This window comes from Aethalodelphis obliquidens, unplaced genomic scaffold (genome assembly GCF_003676395.1).
Source record: "Aethalodelphis obliquidens isolate GAN/ISIS:26980383/991018 unplaced genomic scaffold, ASM367639v1 scaffold3, whole genome shotgun sequence".
Classification (NCBI taxonomy): domain Eukaryota; kingdom Metazoa; phylum Chordata; class Mammalia; order Artiodactyla; family Delphinidae; genus Aethalodelphis; species Aethalodelphis obliquidens.
The window spans coordinates 70,361,872-70,376,600 of NW_020837947.1; the positions used below are offsets into that span (position 1 = coordinate 70,361,872).

General features: G+C 45.7%; 1 protein-coding gene across 2 annotated transcripts in view; it reads right to left on the reverse strand.

The window, feature by feature from the left end:
• The window catches only part of MRAP2 (melanocortin 2 receptor accessory protein 2), a 99,854-nt gene that overhangs the window by 45,415 nt on the left and 39,710 nt on the right, over positions 1-14,729 (reverse strand). Inside the window, exon 1 of one of the 2 annotated variants that reach the window (XM_027091329.1) lies at positions 9,623-9,772. The exons of the other annotated variant lie outside the window; for it this stretch is intronic. The gene's annotated coding sequence lies outside the window, so the exon portion shown is untranslated. Of the gene's footprint in view, positions 1-9,622; positions 9,773-14,729 lie in introns of those variants that run through there. 2 annotated transcript variants of the gene reach the window in all.

Sequence of the window (14,729 nt, forward strand, 5' to 3'; positions counted from 1 at the left end):
ACACACACACACACACACACACACACACACACACACACACACACACACACACAGGGTTCCTCCTCCCTTCTGAAAAGGACATACCTCCCAAATTTCTCTACATTATCAAGGTTTATGCCTTCCTGGGTATTTCCTAGAAAGTACTCAGTTACTCAGCAGACTTCAAAAACGTGGTGGCTGACAGCTGGCAGAGAAATTCTGGATGCATCTGCCCCCTGCCTCTCCCTACTTCTCCACTGCCCAGCAGCAACTTATTTCTAGGAACAAAACATGGAACAAAAAGTGTTTGCAAGCCTTAAGATTTCCTGCCTGAATATCAGAATCAATGCCAATAGAAGAACAACTTCTACAACTAGAGACGAAACTTAATATTTTGTACAGCTAGATATTCAGCCAATGCCTGAAATGCAGAGATGCTGAATTAACGAGCAGGCATCCTTCCTCCACCAGCTATTGCCTCAAAGAGGATAAGAATATAAGGGGTGGGTCCTACACCCACCTCCTCCAGCTATATTCTGGGCACCTACATAGTCGTAAGTAGGCTGAAAAGTACTTTTTAAAATTGGTGCTTCCCGGCTCTGTGGTACTCCCTGGGTCAGCCCAGCAAACGGTTATTGCATGACCTACTGGAGGGGTGGGGGACACAATGGCTGTCCTTGAGCCCTTTGGAGGGGCCTCTGGCAATGGTAACAGACCTCTGCAATACACCACAGTACAGGCTATGCTAGGAGTGCACGAACCAATCCTCTGGTGGCATTCTCTTCCCTCTGGTCTCTTTTCCATCAGGGCAGGGGCCTCCCCTGCTTGCTCACCGCTGTATTTCCAGCAACCCACCCAAAACCTGGCTCATATCAGACATGAAATAAGTACTTATCGAGTCAGTTTCTCATGATGTGGAAAAGCCACAACATTATCTTCTTTCACCTTTCTCAACCCTAAACCCGAGAGCAGAGCTCTCCCATTCTAACAGAGACTTCAGCTGGACAGAGAGAAGAACATCAGGCCCAAACGGGGAAAAACACCCAAGAGAGAGGCTGTAAAGGCTCTACCTGGGAAGGATGTCCCGAGAAGTGACAAGGCGCGGCTCTGAGATGCAGGTGGAGGTGGCAGGCACACTGCCCTCAGCTCTGCAGATGTAGGGGGCTGGGTTTCCACAGTCCTCCAGGGCTGAGGCGGTCACGCTGACCAAGCAAAGGAGAATGATTTATAACCAGAGCATCCATTTGTGGAAATACAATAACCAACAAAACGGTCAAGCAGATCAGAGCACAAGTTTTACACCGTCTGGGAAACAAAATTGAAGATTACATTCACCACGTTAGCTGGTGAATGTGGAATTAGGGCAAAGGACTCATGTTACGTAATATACCCCACCGCACACAAGACAGGATGCTCCGCTGTTTGTCTTGTATCCCAACGTGGATGCCCTGTTGCAGCCACAAAGTGAGGACACTCTCACTGGTGGTGGGGTTGGTGTCCCCACCATGGAAATGTCATCCGGTTAGGGAACTCCTGTCTCTTTCTGGACTTGCTTTTCTTGGTCTGGACTTCAAAATAGTCTAGGCATGTTGAGGACACCAGTAGAATCCCAAGTTGACCCCTCTCTTATAATTAGGTTTTTTTGGGTTCCTATTACTATTTATTTTTGCTTTACTCCTGAGCCTTCCAGAAAAGTACGGCAGAAGATCTAAATAGACGTTTCTCCAAAGAAGACATACAGATGGCCAAAAAGCATCTGTATGAAAAGATGCTCAACATCACTAAATATCAGAGAAATGCAAATCAAAACTACAATGCTGGAGAGGGTGTGGAGAGAAGGGAACCCTCCTGCACTGTTGGTGGGAATGTAAATTGGTGCAGCCACTATGGAGAACAGTATGGAGGTTCCTTAGAAAACTGAAAATAGAGCTACCATATGATCCAGCAATCCCACTCCTGGGCATGTATCCGGAGAAAACAATAATTGGAAAAGAGTCACGTACCACAATGTTCATTGCAGCACTACAATGAAAAAGAATGAATATATGTATATGTATAACTGAATCACTTTGCTGTACACCTGAAACTAACACAACATTGTAAATCAACTATACTCCAATGAAATTAATTTAAAAATAAATTAATTTTTTTAAATTACTTGAGTCAAGTCAAAGAACCAGCTATCAAAAAGCAGTGCTTCAGGGCTTCCCTGGTGGCGCAGTGATTGGGAGTCCGCCTGCCAATGCAGAGGACATGGGTTCGAGCCCTGGTCTGGGAAGATCCCACATGCCATGGAGCAACTAAGCCCATGCGCCACAACTACTGAGCCTGTGCTCTAGAGCCCATGCACCACAGCTACTGAGCCCGCGTGCCTAGAGCCCATGCTCCACAACAAGAGAAGCCACTGCAATGAGAATCCTGTGCACCGCAACGAAGAGTAGCCCCCACTCGCTGCAACTAGAGAAAGCCCACACGCAGCAACGAAGACCCAATGCAGCCAAAAATAAATAAATTGATTTTTTTTAAAAAATTGGTGCTTCATCATGAAATAACACTTCACACCCATTTGAATATGGCTATCATCAAACAAACAAAAAACCCAAAACCAGAAAACAGTTAAGTGTTAGCAAGGATGCAGAGAAATTGGAATGCTTGTGTGTTGTTGTTAGGAAGATAAAATGGTGCGGCTGCTATGAAAGATAGCATAGTGGCTTCCTCAACAATGTAAATATGGAATACCTTATGACCCAGCATTTCCACCTCAGGGTATATACCCCAAAGAACAGAAAGCAGGAGTTCCAAGAGATATTGGCACCTCGCCATTGCAGCATTATTCCCAACAGCCAAAAGGAGGAAGCAATCCAAATGTACACTACTGGATGAACAGATAAACAAAACGTAGTATGTACGTGCAACGGAATATGATTCAGCCTTAGAAAAGGAGGAAATTCAGACATATGCTACAACATGGATGAACCTTCCAAATATTACGCTAAGTGAAGTAAACCAGACACACAAGAACAAATATTGCATGATTCTACTTACACGGGGTATCTAGAACACTCAGATGCATAGAGACAGAAAGTAGAACGGTGGTTGCCAAAGGCTGGGAGAAGGGGGGAATGGAGAGTCTTTGTTTAATGGATACAGAGTTTCAGTTTCGGAAGATGAAAAACTTCTAGAGATGAACGGTGGTGACGGTTGCACAACACTGTGAACGCACCTAATGCCACTGACTTGTACGCTTAAAGATGGTACATTTATGTTATGTATATTTCACTCACAAAATGTTCTAAAATTTTTTAAATAAGAAAAGAATAAAAATCAACATTTCCTGACCAATGTACTAGGGCTGGGGGAGGGTAACTGCGAGCTCCCCAAAGTAAAACACCACCCCAGGGGACAAAAGATGGTGCTGGGACATCCAGGCACCCTCCCCGTGTGGGTCCTTCCTCCACGGCCAGCCTTCAAGGATCCAGCTCTGCTCTGTTCAAGAGCCCTTGTGGCACCTTCTTGCCAAGTAAAAGGAATACTCTGTCCAGGCTGTGAGGAATCACGCTTCCCTATGCCAGGGAGAAGCTGGCAGAATATTTATGCTGTGCCAGCCGTGGTCCGCCCACGGCTAGTCCTGGAAATAGACTAGTCCTGCTTCCCAGTCTCTCCTTTCTGTAAGTTTCACTTCCTATGGTCCCTGTCATTAGCCCACTGCATTTCAGCATAAGTCCACCACCAGCTATTCTTCCGAAGCTTCCAGGGCCTTCTCGTGGATTACATTTAAAGTCTGTTGCTTCCCCAGGACAAAAAGGAAGTGCCTCAATGTCATAAAACCGGCTCCAGTCTCTGGGAAATGCTTCCTGGAGACCAGCTGGGTTTCATGGACCCGGAAAATTGGAATGCTGACGTTTATATTTTGCCAAGTAAGGAAATGTGTAAAAAACAACTATCATTAACAATTATTAATTCATAGACAAAAAGTTATTTTAAGCACCCTCCGAGTATGAGAGCTATAATCTCACAATAAAAATAGTCCTCTGCAAGAAAGGAAAGTCGGCTGTCTGGCATCAGTATTTTCACAGCAAGCAGACAGTTCCAGGCAGGTGTGCACTACATTGCCTCTGGCCACTGCACTCATGTGATAGCTACCTGGAATGGCTTAAATATTCACTCTCTCTGACAGCAAAGAGAAAGGACTAAAAGAGCTGTAGTGAAATTCCCTTCCAGACCTATGACTCTAGGGCTTAATAAAAGACTAAGTTGCTTTCCACTTGCATCACAAACTCAACGATGTGTGTGTGTTTGTGAAAACTGTGTGTGTATGTATGTATATGTGTGTGTGTGTGTGTGTGTGTGTGTGTGCAGTACAATATGGATAAGGTCCTACTATGGGCTGAGTTGTGTCCCTCAAAATTTATAGGTTGAAATCCTAGCTCCCAATACGTTTGGATGTGATTATATTTGGAAACAGAGTCTTTAAAGAGGTACTTAAGTTAAAATGAGGCTGTTGGGATGAGTCCTAATGCCACCTGACTAGTATCCTTATAAGAAGAGGCGATTAGGACACACAGAGAGACACCAGGAGCATTCATGCACAGGGACAATCTGGTGAAGAGGCAGCAGAAAGACGGTCATCTATAAGGTAAACAGAGAGGACCAGAACAGATCCTTCCCTTACGGTCCTCAGAGGAAACCAACCCTGCTGACACCTTGATCTTGGACTTCCAGTCTCCAGAGCTGTGAGACAATGAATTTCTGTTGTTGAAGCCACTCAGATTCAGGTATTTTGTTACAGTGGTCCTAGCATACTAATACAGCTGCTGAAAGTAATTTTTTAAAACCAATGTTCTCTTTGATGAGTTAGTTAGACAAACTCTCCTAGAAAAGCCATTAAAAATAACTTACTTTATGCCAATCACTCTCACCAAATAACAAATACATTTTTGGAAAGAAAACCAAACGCCATTAATCTATCCCACTACATGCCATCTTTAGCCACTACATTTATCACGGCCTCATCACCATGTCCTTCAAGGAGAAAGAACATGAACATGTTAAAATCAGTATATGAGCCAATTCAGCCCAACAAGGATATTCTCAACACTGTGAGCTTGACTTTGAGTGATTTAGTGGCGGTTAAAAAGTCCAGGCCTGTACCCTCAAAGAATTCAGAGAATTCAGGCTTGAATTTAGAACCATGCTTTCCCCTGCTGAATTTCACCCTCTTAAACACACACAGGTTGGGAAGCATCAGGAAAGCCTGATGACACAAACAGATAGCAGGTGCAAACAGTCATTAAGAAAGGAAGGGCTGGGCTTCCCTGGTGGCGCAGTGGTTGGGAGTCTGCCTGCTGATGCAGGGGACGTGGGTTCGTGCCCCGGTCCGGGAGGATCCCACATGCTGCGGAGTGGCTGGGCCCGTGAGCCATGGCCGCTGGGCCTGCGCGTCCGGAGCCTGTGCTCCGCGGCGGGAGAGGCCACAGCAGTGAGAGGCCCACGTACCGCAAAATAAATAAATAAATAAATAAGCATCATCACACACACTCAGGCACACACACACGTGCTTGCACACACGCAAACACACACAGTTAAAAAAAAAAAGAAAAGAAAGGAAGGGCTCATTATGGCAGAGGAGCCTGGGGTGGGGGGACCCTCAGAGATGGCCCTCTGAGTCTCTGCCCACTCTGTCCCACCTGCCAGCCTGCACTGCCATCTCCCACTCTCCAGACTCCTGCCTACCTTTGAGGGTAGGGCTCAGTCACCGTTTCCCCCATGGAATTCTGTCCAACTATCTCAGCCTCCGAGGACTCTCTCCCTTTTCTCAAATCCCATCACATGGATTACTTAAATCTGTCGTTTTAATAACGAGACGGTATAAATCAGACTCCCTTAGTGCCTCTTACTGAACCCTCATACTGATTTATATAGATGCTAGTATAAAGCATGACGGCCAGATGAATTAACATTTTAATGGCACTAGGGAAACAACTGCCCTTTCCATTTTAATTAGTGGAAGTTTTGAAACACCTGGCAGGAATAAGACTAAGGAGAGCGAGATTGGCCATCTCTTAACTCACTTTGAGGACAATTTGGCAAACAAGCTTACTTTGTATTTATTGCTGATGGACTCTATCTCCAAGCAGCACACACTGTTCCTTACAGCCCTGAGCTGAATCATTCCTTTGACAAACAAGCAAGAAAGGAAGGGGACCAGGTATTTCAATCTCTGCTCTACAGAAAAGGAAATTTAAACTAAAGCAGTGGTTTAAGAGCTGGAGACAGAGCAGCAGGAAAGCTACACCTTCTAATGATCATTTTCTAACGATCTAATCCCTCCTAGGTCTCCCCTCTGCTTGCCTAGGACTGAGGGTGTCAAATAGCCCCCAAATCTTGGGTCGTACCTGGTTCAACCTCCTGGAGCATCAATTTTAAGAGAAAACTTGGAAGACATTTTTATATTAAAAAAGTGCAGACACATTACAAAGTAAACTGCAAATATCAAATGGAAGCTCATGGATAAACATCTACTTGCTTCTGGCAGCCTTGGCCTCCGCTTTGGACTCCCAGAAAAACGGGATAACTCTCCTCGCCTGTTGAGGTAATTTAGTGGAAATTTTAAAGAAGCTCTGGTAGGAATATATGTAGGTTTACATGATATAGTTTCTAGTAGTTTCCAGATTTTCAGATCTTCATCATAAATTTCTGGTTTTTTCCTTTTTTTTTTAACAGAAGATAAAATTATATTTTCTGGAAAAATCTACACAAAGGTTAGGAGAAAGACAGGTAATGTTTATAACCAATACCCTCACTCATCTCCTAATTATTTTTTTTTTCTTATTCAACCAGGCAAATTCAGAGCCAATCCTTAAGGAAGCAGCTCCCTCAGCTGCCCCACCTTTGCCTTTAATTGCTGTTTTTGCTGTTCCCAAGTACACGCATGAGGAAAACAAGCGCACCTTTAGGGAGAATAATTACTGGAGCCTTATAAATTATTTTCACTTGAAGGGTTATGAAATGTACCAATGTTCTCTAGGCAGGGGAAAATTACATAGATCTGGGTAACACAGACACTAGCAATAATTAAACCGAGACTTTTAAAAAAACATCCATCATTTTAGCATCTCATAGATCCTCTACGTGATCTTGGACCAAATACTTAATCCCTCTGTGCCTTAGTTTCATCATCTGTTCAATGGGAATGGTGATAATTATATTCCCTGCTTCACGGGGGTGCTACAGGATTGAGAAAAAATTACAAAACACTTAGAACTCTGCCTGGCACGTAATAAGCTCCATGAGAATATCTATTTTTTAAAAAGGCCCGTCCTTATCACTGCTATCACAACCCACGTTTGCTATTGAGCAGCTACTTCACACGATGGTTCATTCCGGCCTGGTGGGCCATTAAGACCCTCAGGTTTCTTCTCTCACATGAACTGCTGCTTAACGGGGCCACCCCATCCTTTACTTTTTTTCATTGCGTCTTTGAACCCAAATGCAGAACAGGACCTTCAACCCTACTGTGAGCCAAAACATTCTAGTATTATTATCTCTTGTCCAGAGATAAAATGGGTCTCGGAGAGTATCCTCCCAGATCTGTAATTGCCACAGCTCTGATAAATGGCCCCTCTATGTCTCTCTCCTGATGAGTGACACCAGGAGATGCAGACTCAGGGACGACGCCTTGTGGTGTGTCCACTCTTCCCACGCCTTATCCTTAGGGATAGTATGATATTTCGTAAAACGCCTCTGCAAAGGCAGGACACACTTTAGATCATCCATGATGGGGAGGGGGGAGGGGACTGAGAATGCCGACTGGCGAAGTATCTCAACACCTGGGGGCCTAGAGAAATGGGAAGGAGGAAGGTTACATTTTCCAGAAGGTGTTGATGATATTATTTGCAAGGTAAAAGACAGCCCCGCACTGTGAGCAGATGAAGTTAGCCTGGAAGAAACAATGGGGCAGCCGGGGTTAGGTATGCACGCCCATGCAGAGGCAGTACGATAAAGGACACACACTGCACACACACACACACACACACACACACACACACACACACACACGATTCATAAAACAATACCTGCCCTTGCACATACAATGCACTCTGATGCTTTCTCTTCCCTTCTATTGAATTTCATGTTTTAAAAAATGCTGGTGCAACTCACTGCACTGATAGCATTTCACTAGAGTCACAGCCCACAGTGGCTATGGCAGGCACCAATCTACAGCCCCAGTAGGTCGATAGAAAAGAGAAAGAAGTCCGTTTGGCATACATTGAATTTGTAAATTCTCCTTTCCTAGGTGGTCTTGAGCTAGCTTCTCTAAGAATTTGCTCTGGAGGGCTGCCAGGATTCAGTGTTTCCTTCTTTTGAAGTCTGCTGGCTCTGCTCTCGTTTCTCAAGACTGCTCTGAGGGACTGTGAACGCTTTCCCTGCTCTAGGATGCCTGCTATTTGGGCCTTGAACAATCCAGCCTGGTTTCAGGGTTTCCAGATCCTCTTAAAGGGATTTGGGCTGCTCTTCTCACAATGAAAAGAAGGAAATCTATTGATAGCAACTCAGCCTTCCCCTGTCACCTGTTAATATCACCTCATCTTCCATGAACACTGGATGATATTCCCGATTCGAACAAAACTCTTTATTGCTGGGCACCCCAGCTCCCGGCAGCCTCTCCTGCAGTCTGGACCCAATCCTTACAGCCGGGGGCCTTTCCTGCCTGCGTTCTCAGTGATGCGCCCCCAAGCGATGTACCTAAGGGCCACTGGCTCACAGTCCTAGTTTCCAGTCCTCCCCACTATTAACTGGGGGATTCAACTGGGAAAACTTAATATCTCAACCTAATTTTCTTCACATGTAAACTGGAAATACGACCACTTACCTCTAGGGTTTTCATGAGAATTAACTTACACGTGGGAGTTCCCTTCTCGTCCCTGGAGTAGCAGGGACATTTCCCCCCAGGCTCCCTTTGCTTTCTGAACACCACAGAACGTTTCGTTTTCGTCAGATGAAATCCACAGTATTATCTGGGATTGCCCATGTCATCTAAACCGCGGCGGAAACCACAAAGCCTCCGAACAAGTTTCTAATGAGGCGACTCTTTGTCTTCCTCAGTTGATTACGCAGAAAGGATGGAAACAGGGAGAAAAACGAAACCGATATTTCCCTCTAATCAGTAAAATGACCTGCAGGCAGGCGCCCCAGCGCAAACGAAATGAATTAACCAACCGTCAAGCCGGCATCATTCCCAGAGCCCGGCCCAAGGCAGGGGGCCCGCACCCAAGGGCTGCGGGCAGCGCGCTCCTCCTGGACCAGCAGGTCCCCCGCGCCCGGGTCGGGGGGCTCTCTCGCTTGCCGGGCACACCGGGGCTGGCCGTTCTCCCCCCGGGCGGGAGAAGGTGTGACTGGTCAGTAAGCGGGAGCGAGCGGAGGAAGCCCACCCTAGCCCCAAGCGCCGCGCTTTCAGCCTTTTCCGACGCCCTAGCGCAGGACACGCACATCATTCCGCTGCGAAGAAGGCTTTGAACTTGGGTGCTCTCCACGGGCCCGCACTCTTGCCCTGGGCACCCTCGAGCCCCAGATCTCCCCTCCCCGCTCCCACTCTCCAACTCCGCCAAACTAAAAACCACCCCCAAACCCCAGCGAGCCCGACCGTGGGAGCTGGAGGCGCACGCCCGCGGCGCCCCGTCCCGCCGGCGGTTACCGGCTCCTGCAAGGTGCGTGAGCGCCGCCGCCGCCGCCGCCTCCAGCCGCCTGGCCGGTGGGTGGCTCCCGGCGCCGCGGTGCGGCGGGGACGCGCGCTCCCGACCTACGGCGGAGGCTTCGCGGGGCGCGGGGCGCGGGGCCGCCCCCGGCCCCACCCCACGAGCCCGAGGGCGCCGGGCCGGGAGGTGCGAGCTCTGCGGAACCCTCTGCGCCCGGAGGCGCTCTCGCACCGTCTGGATGAGAGCCTGCCGCGAGGAAGGGAAAGGGACCGGAGAGAATTGTTCGCCCTCCCGGCTGGGCAGTGCGTCCCCTTGGCCAACTTTGAGTGACAGGAGCCCAAGAGCTGAGCGAGAAGGAGTGATGCAGGATGGATGAGGGTTAGGAAAAATCCTCAGCAGTAGGGTTCAAGTTCAGTTATGCTGGGACCCTCCATCATGTGCTACTTTAATTACTACCTCAAATTTATCTCCTCCTGCCCCCTGGTACTGGCGCCCACCCTGTCAAATATCCCCCAAACGGGGCCCCCAAAGGATGGGACTGGGCCGGGCGTGGTTTCAAATTAGCTACGTGGCTCACTCCTCCCTTACAGTAAATATTTATCGAGTCCGTATTCCATGCCGGACACTGATCTGGGCGCTGAGAAAATAGCCTTCTGGAGCCTATATTCTAGTGTAGAGACAGGCAGTCAACAGAACCAATAAGTACATGTCCCATATGGATAGCGACACGTGCTGTAGAGAAGAACTAACTCAGGAAGGGCACAGAAAATGTTGATGGTGGGGGGGGGGTGTGTGGTTTTAAACCAGGTGATCGGAGATGGCCTCACCGTGGAGATGGCTTTTGAGTAAAGACCTAAAGATGAGGGATCAAATCCTGCTGGGATCTGGGGCGAAAGCACTTGCTGTGGAACTCTTACTGGGTGCTGTGTAAGATCACTTCCAGCCCTGAGGTGCGGTGACTCTAGAAGTTATATAAAATGAGTTTTTCCTTTTATACAATAGAATAGAATCAATTACCATAATTTGGAATAGTTTAAAGCAAAAAGCCAAGTTCTTTTATTATGGAGTGCGTTCATTCAATAAATATGCATCGTGCATCTATCATGATTTGGGCATTGTTTTAGATGCTAGGGATGCAAGAGTGAGCAAAACAGGAAGAAAAAAAAATGCCTTCGTGGAGGTCACAGATACCTGACACAGTCTTCAAAATGTTTTTGTGTGTTTTTTTCATATATGACCTCACGATGATGGCACGAGGTGAGCGGATCAGGGATTCTCCCTGCTACACACAAGAAGCAAAGGCTTAGAGTGTCCAGTGAGTGGCCCAGGAGCACACCTTGAGTCATGGGGAAGGAGGAAAATCCAGCCTCACGAGCCCCTGCCCCAGGGCTCCGTGCAAGCCACGTCCTGACCTGTGGGCCTGGATTTCTGCTGTCCCAACTCAGACTTCCCGAGTGGGCAACACATCCTGAATTCCCTGAAAATTACTGCATTTTTAACATAGCAAAGAGGTTAAACCTCAGAAGCAGTGCTCATTACAAGCATCATATATTTTCTTTTCTAAGCTGTGAAGTTCTCAAAGGCTGATTGTATTTTATCCATGTTTTTAAACTTCATGCCCAGCGCATAGCAAGTGCTTTATCCACATTTGTTCATGGAGAACCGTAACTCATAAATATCAAATGCTGTTCTTACATTGTTTCTAAAGTATGCTATTTTCATGAAATTACAGTACCTCAGAAATGGAAACTTATGCTATTTCATATGACTTCGAAGAAACTAGAAGAGTAAGATAAGGATCTGAGTATGGATAACAAAAATGCTTGGTACGACAGAAATGCTGGTCCATGTGTAGGAGTGATGTCTGGATAAAACAGGGGTTTGACCTCATCTCCACCTTCAAGCATTGGTCATTTTGAGAATTGCATGATTATTTTTTTCAGTGATTTCAGTATGTTATGATTAATGAAATGCTGCCCTTTTGCTTTCCAATAGTTTAACTGGATTGTATAATCCATTATGACCACTGGATTTTATTTACCCAGAAGTGCAGTCATCTTCGGACATCACAGGCATTCTCTGCACTTGGAAATTAAGAAAAGTAAACACATCTTTCCCTGGCAGGTTTCTAGCAGGTCTCTTTTTAGAGGGAGAAGTTAATGAAAAGATGGTAGCATGCTCCCTCTTCAAGTTCTCATTACCTGAGGGCAAAGCCAGATTAGACCTAGAATAGGAGAGGAGATATGTATGTATATGTGTGTGTGTGTGTGTGTGTGTGTATATATATATATATATATATATATACACACACACATATGTATATACACACATATGCATATGTATGCATACATATATAAACATAAATGTATCATATTTATAAAAATATAGACTATATATTTATAAACTACATGTAATATACTATATGTAATAGATGACAAAGAGGGAATATTCAGTGGAAGGGAAAGGATGTCAGGTGAAAACAATGTGAAACTCACATCTATCTAGGCAGATGGGAAACCCTGCAAAAGCCCAGTCCTGAAGAGAGCTTGAAATTCACAGTGTATGTGCCCTGGCAAAATAATTGCTCACCCTTGTTCATTTGAGGGGAAAAAAAAGTTAAAAATCAATGAATGGAATGAAGTTGTTTGGTGGGATCCGAGCAGTGAAGGAGAAGAATTGCAGCAGGCAGTGAGGAGGCAGGGGCCGAGTTAGAGAGACCCTAGGGTCGAATCTCTGCTCTGCCACTCACTTTTCTGTGCCTCAGTTTCCTCAGCTGCAAAATGGGGATAAACATTGTCTCCAGGATTGTTGCAACTAGAAGGAGGTCACTTATGTGAAGAGTTTAGGATGGTGTCTGACACAGGTAAATACTCATCAGGGGCAGCAGCGGTTCCACCTAGCTGTGCATGATGTTGGCAGTAATCACATGGCCACAGTCTTGGCTTTGTGGAGAAAAGACGAAATTTTGAGTCTGAGTCCAAAAGTAAGTAATTTTGTGCTCTGGGCAAGTCAACGAATCTGTCCATGCTCCTCTTGGTGACAAGGCATCAGCCATCCAATCCTCACAAGTAACAACTAATTTTGTTTCAATTCCAGAGTCACATGAAAAGTGGAATCAAGGATGGCCTACTTCAAAGCAGCCTCATCCCCAGAAAAGGGAACCTTCCTATATTGTTGGTGGGAATGTAAGTTGGTACAACCACTATAGGGAACAGTATGGAGGTTCCTTAAAAAACTAAAAATAGAGCTACCATGATCCAGCAACTCCACTCCTGGGCATATATCCAGAGAAAACTCTAATTCAAAAAGATACCTGGGACTTCCCTGGTGGTGGAGTGGTTAAGAATCCGCCTGCCAATGCAGGGGACATGGGTTCGATCCCTGGTCCGGGAAGATTCCACATGCCGCAGAGCAACTAAGCCCATGCGCCACAACTACTGAGCCTGTGCTCTAGAGCCCACAAGCCACAACTACTGAAGCCCACACCTAGAGCCCGTGCTGCACAACAAGAGAAGCCACGCAATGAGAAGCCCACTCACCACAACAAAGAGTAGCCCCTGCTAGCGGCAACTAGAGAAAGCCCATGTGCAGCAATGGAGCCCAACACAGCCAAAAATAAATTTATTTAAAAAAAAAAAGAAAAGAAACCTGCACCCCAATGTTCGTAGCAGCACTATTTACAATAGCCAAGATATGGAAGCAACCTGAATGTCCATCAACAGATGAATGGATAAGGAAGATGTGGTACATATATACATACAACAGAATATTACTCAGCCATAAAAAAGAATGAAATAATGCCATTTGCAGCAATATGGATGGACCCAGAGATTATCATACTAAGTGAAGTAAATCAGACAAATATCATATGACATCACTTGTATGTGGAAATTTAAAAAACAAGATACAAACGAACTTATTTACAAAACAGAGGCAGACTCACAGATGTAGAAAACAAATTTATGGTTACTAAAGGGGAAAGTGGGGGGCAGGGGGATAAAATTAGGATTTAGGGATTAAAATATACACACAACTATATATAAAATAGATAATCAACAAGGACCTACTACATAGCACAGAGAATTATATTCAATGTCTTGCTATATCCTGTATCTTTTCCATCATATATGTATACATGTACATATATCTATATCTGCATCACTTTGCTGTATACCAAAAGCTAACACAACATGGTAAATCAACTATGCTTCAATTTTAAAAAATTAAAAATAAAAAAAACAGCCTCACCCCAAGATCTGAGTGGGTTTTGCTTCCAATAGGCTTTCCATGAAACTAGAACCTCTCCCAGGGAGACAATGCCACTGCTTGCTGTAGTTCATGTCCATGTTGTGGTTTTTCTCTGTGCCCAAGAACATTTTCTAGAGCTGGGTTGCTTCCTTTTCACAAGATGTGATAATGGCTTAGGGAACTCAAAGTCTGGCACATAAGCAAAACCTAATGAGGGGGGAAAAATCCCCAGGCAGTAGTTTTCAAACAGAAAAGAAGGTTTTCACTGCTGTTTTGGGAGATCTCAGAACATGGCTTTCCTTTGCTGAGAAAAATGGACTCTGTGACATTTGATCTCAGCATGGATTCCCCAGTGCAGGGCTCCCTCAGCTTTCCAAGGGAGGAGGCACTTTATCTCTGGGAGGACAAGATTCAACAGCAGGTCTGCAACCCACTCTCCTCATTAAAGGGACAGAGGTGCCCCTAGGAAACAAAGAAGGTAGCTTGGTCTAATCTCCTTGTAAAGATGCTAATGCCAGGTCCCCTGCCAAGCAAAGTAATTGAATTCCTGGTGGGAGAGTTCTTCCCTAAGGAAAGGTTTAGCCTTGGGTACTAGGTTGCCTAGGATTGCTTCTGGTAAACAAACATGGGCTTTGTGAACTTCTGGGGCAGGGCTCCCTGTCACAGGCATTTAAGCTCTGTAACCAGCTAAGTATAAAAAGGAGAGATTGCAAGACTAAAACGGTCCTCTTCTGTATGTGATATGACCTGGGCACATCCCTTAGAGACCTCGTGTATTCCCCTGAGCTAGAGTGGGTCCAGTACTTC